Source organism: Acinonyx jubatus, chromosome A2 (assembly GCF_027475565.1).
Source record: "Acinonyx jubatus isolate Ajub_Pintada_27869175 chromosome A2, VMU_Ajub_asm_v1.0, whole genome shotgun sequence".
Lineage (NCBI taxonomy): Eukaryota > Metazoa > Chordata > Mammalia > Carnivora > Felidae > Acinonyx > Acinonyx jubatus.
The window spans coordinates 158,670,339-158,677,879 of NC_069383.1; positions in this window are offsets into that span (position 1 = coordinate 158,670,339).

The following is a 7,541-nucleotide window of genomic DNA, read 5'->3' on the forward strand; positions in this document are numbered from 1 at the left end:
TATGTTAAATATTGAATAGACCCTTCTTTGAGTCACAGGAACGAAGCATAGTCAATATGGCTTGCAGAAACTGCTGCTTTCCTGCTTGACCCTTCATCCATCCTGGGGACATCCCATAGGACAAGGGATAAGAAAAAATACCACTTGTTTGTATCTATGTCATAAACTTTCAATAGGATCTATTATTTTCTATTTAATAGCATCTACAACATTCAGTTACTAAGAAATCATTACAGTGATTTTCATAAGTATCAAAAAGAAAAGGCAGAATGAGAAGGGGAAGATAAATTTTACTGTGTCAGCTTAGACACATTTTAAGATTCCTAGCACCTGGGGCGCCTGGGTGGCGCAGTCGGTTAAGCGTCGGACTTCAGCCAGGTCACGATCTCGTGGTCTGTGATTTCGAGCCCCGCGTCGGGCTCAGGGCTGATGGCTCAGAGCCTGGAGCCTGTTTCCGATTCTGTGTCTCCCTCTCTCTCTGCCCCTCCCCCGTTCATGCTCTGTCTCTCTCTGTCCCAAAAATAAATAAACGTTGAAAAAAAAAAAAGATTCCTAGCACCTTGAGAAGAGAGCCTTCAGATTTTCTCCACATAATCAAGTAAAAGGTGATTCAAATGTGCATAGGATTGCATTTCATCAAGAAACCCACTATTACAATAATGATTCAAATTCTGGGTACAAAGTGACCAAATATTTATTAAGTTCCTCTTCCTTTAAATGCCACACATCTCTGGAGATGGCTCTTATCCTCTCCATTTCCAGAGAAGGGAGTTCAACACAGAGAGGTTGAGGGATTTACACATATTTCTGTGAATTAGGTTACTGTGGTTTTGGGGAGTACTTACAGCACTAATATAGTGGATTATAGGATTTCCTATGAATAGTAATGAATAGTAATGCAGATTTTGAAAATCTGAGATATGGAAATATATTCCCTACATAAAATGTGAATATTTAAATGGAGCTATCACAGAATGACTATTATTAGATACTTGAGAAATATTTCTGATTCTATACCTTTAAAAAATTTTTTTTAATGTTTATTTATTATTGAGAGACAGAGAGATACAGAGCATGAGCATGGGAGGGGCACAGAGAGGAGGAGACACAGAATCCAAAGCAGGCTCCAGGGTCCGAGCTGTCAGCACAGAGCCTCCGCAGGGCTCGAACTCACAAACCACGAGATCATGACCTGAGTCAAAGTCGGACGCTTAACCAACTGAGCTACCCAGGTGCTCCTGATTCTATACCTTAATAACAGCATGTAGTTGTATCAACTAATTTTTCTACTGGGAAAACAAATGTAGGCAATAAATAGTGAAATTGGACTTGCACTGATTTTTACAACACAAACAACTATTTTCCATGCACATGTCATATAGAAATTCTCACCTGCATGATATGCAAAAAGGATTTTCATAGAGTTATTGAAATAAGGAATTGACAAATCAAATGAAGTTAATTCCTCGGATAGTACTATGTATCACTTGAAGTATTATATCTAGATTTAAACACAATGTAGTAAACAAGAACACTTTAGATGCAATGTATGTAGTAATATACTGTTTAGGTAAATTTTCAAGAAAAGTTTGTAAATATGTAAATAAGTACTAACATTATGGAAACACCGACAGAAAATATACTCACCTAATTGATGACAGTGGTTGATTTGGGGGCAGGTGTGCAGGGCAATTAGATTCTGCAGGAATTTATTTATTTATTCATTTATTTATATTATTTATTTGTTTGTTTGTTTATTTATTTATTTCTAATTTACATCCAAGTTAGCATGTAGTGCAATAATGATTTCAGGAGTAGATTCCAGTGATTCATCCCCTATGTATAACATCCAGTGCTCATCCCAATACGTGTCTTCCTTAATACCCCTTACCCATTTAGCCCATCCCTGCCCCCCACAGCCCATCCAACAACCCTCATTTTTTTCTCCGTATTTAAGAGTCTCTTATGGTTTGTCCCCCTCCCTGTTTTTATATTATTTTTGCTTCCCTTCTCTTATGTCCATCTGTTTTGTATCTTTTTTTTTTTAATTTTTTTTAACCTTTATTTATTTTTGAGACAGAGAGAGACAGAGCATGAATGGGGGAGGGGCAGAGAGAGAGGGAGACACAGAATCAGAAGCAGACTCCAGGCTCTGAGCCATCAGCCCAGAGCCCGACGCGGGGCTCGAACCCACGGACCGCGAGATTGTGACCTGAGCTGAAGTCGGACGCTTAACCGACTGAGCCACCCAGGCGCCCCCCATCTGTTTTGTATCTTAAATTTCACTTACAAGTGAAGTCATATGATATTTGTCTTTCTCTGAGTTAGTTTGCTTAGTATGACAACCTCTAGTTCCATCCACATAGTTGCAAATGGCAAGATTTCATTCTTTTTGGTTGCCAAGTAATATTTCATTGTGTGTGTGTGTGTGTGTGTGTGTGTGTGTGTGTGTGTGTGTGTGTATACACACACACACACACACACACACACCACATCTTCTTTATCCATTCATCCATCAATGGACATTTGGTCTCTTTCCATACTTTGGCTGTTGTCAATAGTGCTGCTATAAACATTGGGGTGCATGTGCCCCTTTGAAACAGCACACCTGTATCCCTCGGATATACACCTAGTAGTACAATTGCTGGGTCATAGGGTAATTCTATTTTTAATTTTTTGAGGAACCTCCATACTGTTTTCCAGAGTGGCTGCACCAGTTTGCATTCCCACCAGCAATGCAAAGGAGATCCTCTTTCTCCACATCCTCACCAACATCTGTTGTTGCCTGAGTTGTTAATGTTAGCCATTCTGACAGGTGTGAGGTGGTATCTCATTGTGGTTTTGATTTGTATTTCCCTGATGAGGAGTGATGTTGAGCATTTTTTCATGTGTCTGTCAGTCATCTGGATGTCTTTGGAAAAGTGTCTATTCATGTCTCTTGGCCATTTCTTCACTGGATTAGTTGTTTTTGGGTGTTGAGTTTGAGAAGCCCTTTGTAGATTTTGTGTACTAACCCTATATGTGTTATGTCATTTGCAAATATCTTCTCCCATTCTGTCAGTTGCCTTTTAGTTTTGCTGATTGTTTCCTTTGCCGTGCAGAAGCTTTTTATCTTGATGAGGTCCCAATAGTTCATTTTTGCTTTTGTTTCCCTTGCCTCTGGAGATGTGTTGAGTAAGAAGTTGCTGCAGCCAAGATCAAGGAGGTTTTTGCCTGTGTTCTCTAGGATTTTGATGGTTTCCTGTCTTACGTTTAGGTCTTTCATCCATTTTGAGTTTCTTTTTGTGTCTGGTGTAAGAAAGTGGTCCAAGTTCATTTTTCTGCATGTTGCTGTCCAGTTTTTCCAGCACCACTTGCTGAAGAGACTGTCTTTATCCCATTGGGTATTCTTTCCTGCTTTGTCAAAGATTAGTTGGCCATATGTTTGTGGGTCCATTTCTGGGTTCTCTATTCTGTTCCATTGATCTGAGGGTCTGTTCTTGTGCCAGTACCATGCTGTCTTGATGATTGCAGCTTTGTAATACAGCTTGAAGTCCAGGATTGTGATGTCTCCAGGTTTGGTTTTCTTTTTCAGGATTTATTTGGCTATTCAGGGTCTTTTGTGGTTCCCTACAAATTTTAGGATTGTTTCTTCTAGCTCTGTGAAGAATGCTGGTATTATTTTGATAGGGATTACATTGACTATGTAGATTGCTTTGTGTAGTATTGACATTTTAACAATATTTGTTCTTCCAACCCATGAGCATGGAATATTTTTCCATTTTTTGGTGTCTTCTTCAATTTCTTTCATAAACTTTCTATAGTTTTCAGTGTATAGGTTTTTCACCTCTTTGGTTAGGTGTATTCCAAGGTATTTTATGGTTTTTGGTGCAATTGTAAATGAGATCGATTCCTTGATTTCTCTTTCTGTTGCTTCATTATTGGTGTATAGGAATGCAACCAATTTCTGTGCGTTGATTTTATATCCTGAGACTTTGCAAATTCATGGACCAATTATAGCAGTTTTTTTTGTGGAATTTTTTGGGTTTTCCATGTAGAGTATCATGTCATCTGCAAAGAGTGAAAGTTTGACCTCCTCCTGGCCAATTTGGATGTCTTTTATTTCTTTGTGTTGTCTGTTGCTGAGGCTAAGACTTCCAATACTATGTTGAATAACAGTGGTGAGAGTGGACATCCCTGTCTTGTTCCTGACCTTAGGGGGAAAGCTCTCAGTTTTTCCCCATTGAGGATGATATTAGCAGTTGTTCTCTCATATATGGCTTTTATGATCTCGAGGTATGATCCTTCTATCCCTACTTTCTCAAGGGTTTTTATCAAGAAAGAATGCTGTATTTGGTCAAACGCTTTCTCTGCATCTATTGAGAGGATCACGTGGTTCTTGTCCTTTCTTTTACTGATGTGATGTATCACATTGATTGTTTTGCAGATATTGAACCAGTCCTGCAACCCAGGTATAAATCCCACTTGGTTGGTGAAAAATTCTTTGAATATATTGTTGGATCCAGTTGGCTAGTATCTTGTTGAGGATGTTCATCAGGAAATGGATCTGTAGTTCTCCTTTTTATAGGGGGTCTTTGTCTGGTTTTGGAGTCAAGGTAATGCTGGCTTCATAGAATGAGTTTGGAAGATTCCCTTTGATTTCTATTTTTTGGAACAGCTTCAAAATAGTAAGTGTTAACTCTAAATGTTTGGTAGAATTACCCTGGAAAGCCATCTGGCCTTGGACTTTTGTTTTTGGGGAGATATTTGATTACTAATTTGATGGTTTTTACTGGTTATGGTCTGTTAAAATTTTCTATTTCTTCCTGTTTCAGTTGTGGTAGTTTATATGTTTCTAGGAATTTTTCCATTTCTTCCAGATTGCCCATTTTATTGGCGTATAATTACTCACAATATTCTCTTATTATTGTTTTTATTTCTTCTGTGTTGGCTGTGATCTCTCCTCTTTCATTCCTGATTTTATTTATTTGGGTCCTTTCCTTTTTCTTTTTGATCAAACTTGCTAGAAGGTTATCAATTTTGTGAATTCTTTCAAAGAACAAGCTTCTGGTTTTGTTGATCTGTTGTACTGGTTTTTTGGTTTCAATAGCATTGATTTCTGCTCTAATCTTTATTATTTCCTGTCTTCTGCTGGTTTTGAGTTTTATTTGCTGTTCTTTTTCCAGCTCTTTAAGGTGTAAGGTTAGGTTGTATATCTGAGACCTTTCTTCTTTCTTTAGGAAAGCCTGGATTGCTATATACTTCCCTCTTATGACTGCCTTTGCTGCATCCCAGAGGTTTTAGGCTGTGGTGTTATCATTTTCATTGGCTTCCATCTACCTTTTAATTTCTTGGTTAGCCCATTCATTCTTTACTAGGATGTTCTTTAGTCTACAAGTGTTTGTTGTCTTTTCAAATATTTTCTTGTGGTGGATTTTGAGTTTTATAGCTTGGTGGTCTGAAAATATGCAGTGTGATCTCGATCCTTTTGTACTTGTTGAGGGCTGATTTGTGTCCCAGTATGTAATATATTCTGGAGAATGTTCCATGTGCACTGCAGAAGGATGTATATTCCCCTGCTTTAGGATGAAATGTTCTGAATATATCTGTTAAGTCCATCTGGTCCAGTGTGTCATCCAAAGCCGTTGTTTCCATGTTCATTTTCTGTTTAGATATCTGTCCATTGCTGTAAGTGAGGTGTTGAAGTCCCCTACTATTATGGTATTATCAATGAGTTTCTGTATGTCCATGATTAATTGATTTATATATTTGGGTGCTTCACATTGGGGTCATAGGTGTTTACAATTGTTTGGTCATCTTGGTGGATAGTCCCCTTAATTATGATATAATGTCCTTCTTCATCTCTTGTTACAGTCTTTATTTTAAAATCTAGATTGTCTAAGTATGGCCACCAGCTTCCTTTTGGCAACCATTAGCACGATAGATGGCTCTCCATCCCTTTACTTTCAATCTGAAGGTGTCTTTAGGTCTAAAATGGGTGTCTTGTAAACAGCATATAGATGGATCTTGTTTTCTTATCCATTCAGTTACTCTACGTCTTTTATTGGAGCATTTAGTTCATTGACATTTAGAGTAAGTACTGAAAGATATGAATTTATTGCCATTGTGTTGCCTGTAGAGTTGGGAGTTTCTGGTGGTGTTCTCTGCTCCTTTCTAGTCTTTGTTGCTTTTGGTCTTTTTTGTTGTCTTTCATCTTTTCTTGCCTCAGAGAGTCCCCCTTAAAATTTCTTGCAGTGCTGGTTTAGTGGTCACGAACTCCTTTAGTTTTTGTTTGTCTGGGAAACTTTTTATCTCTCCTATTTTAAATTACAGTCTTGCTGGATGAAGAATTCTTGGCTGCATATTTTTCCGATTCAGCACATTGAATATACCCCGCCACTCCTTTCTGGTCTGCCAAGTTTCTGTGGATAGGTCTGCTATGAACCTCATCTGTCTTCCCTTGTAGGTTAAGGACTTTTTTTTTTCCCCTTGCTGCTTTCTTGGTTCTTTCCTGGTCTGTGTACTTTGTGAATTTGACTATGATGTGCTTTGTTGATGGTCGGTTCTTGTTGAATCTAATGGGAGTTCTCTGCGTGTCCTGGATTTTGATGTCTGTGTCTTCCCCAGGTTAGGAAAGTTTTCTGCTATGATTTGCTCACATAAATTTTCTACCCCTTTTACTGTCTCTTCATCTTCTGGGACCCCTATGATTCTGATGTTATTCCTTTTTAATGAGTCGCTGAGTTCTCTAATTCTTATATTATGCTCTTTTGCCTTAGTTACCCTCTTTTTTCCTGCTTCATAATTATTGATAAGTTTGTCCTCTATATCACTGATTCACTGTTCTACTTCATGCATCCTTGCTGCCATGGCATCCATTGGAAACTGCAGCTCAGTTATGGTATTTTTATTTCATCCTGACTGGCTTTTATTTCTTTTATCTCTGCAGGAAGGGATTCTAATCTGTTTTCACCCCCAGCTAGTGTCCTTATTATCGTGATTCTAAATTCTTGTTCAGACATCTTGCTTGTATATATATCGATTAAGTCCCCAGCTGTCATTTCTTCCTATCCTTTCTTTTGGGGTGAATTCCTTTGTTTTGTCATTTTGGAAGAAGAAAAAGAATTAATAAGATAAAAATTTTAAATTAAAAACAACACAAAAAAATCAAATAAAGGATGCTAGGTCCTAGGTTGTTTTGGTCTGGTTGTTGAAAGAGGCTTGATAGAATAGAGGAAGAAGGGAAAAAGAATAAAGGGAAAAAAAGGAAAATTTTTGAAAATTTAAAAAATGAATACAATAAAATAGAATAAAATGAAATGATGAAAGTAAAATGGAACAAAAAATTCACAAAAAAGTAAAAAATATTTTAAAAATATAAAAAGAAGCAGCCCTTCTAAATGTTAAGGATTAGAAATACCTGTAAGCACTTGTACTAATACCAAAGCACTACAAAATGCAGACCAAAAAAACAAAATAAAAACAAACAAACAAACAAAAAGCACCCCAAAGAGCAGTGTCAAACACCAGTGTCAATTTCCCTGAGATTGTGTAATGTTTAT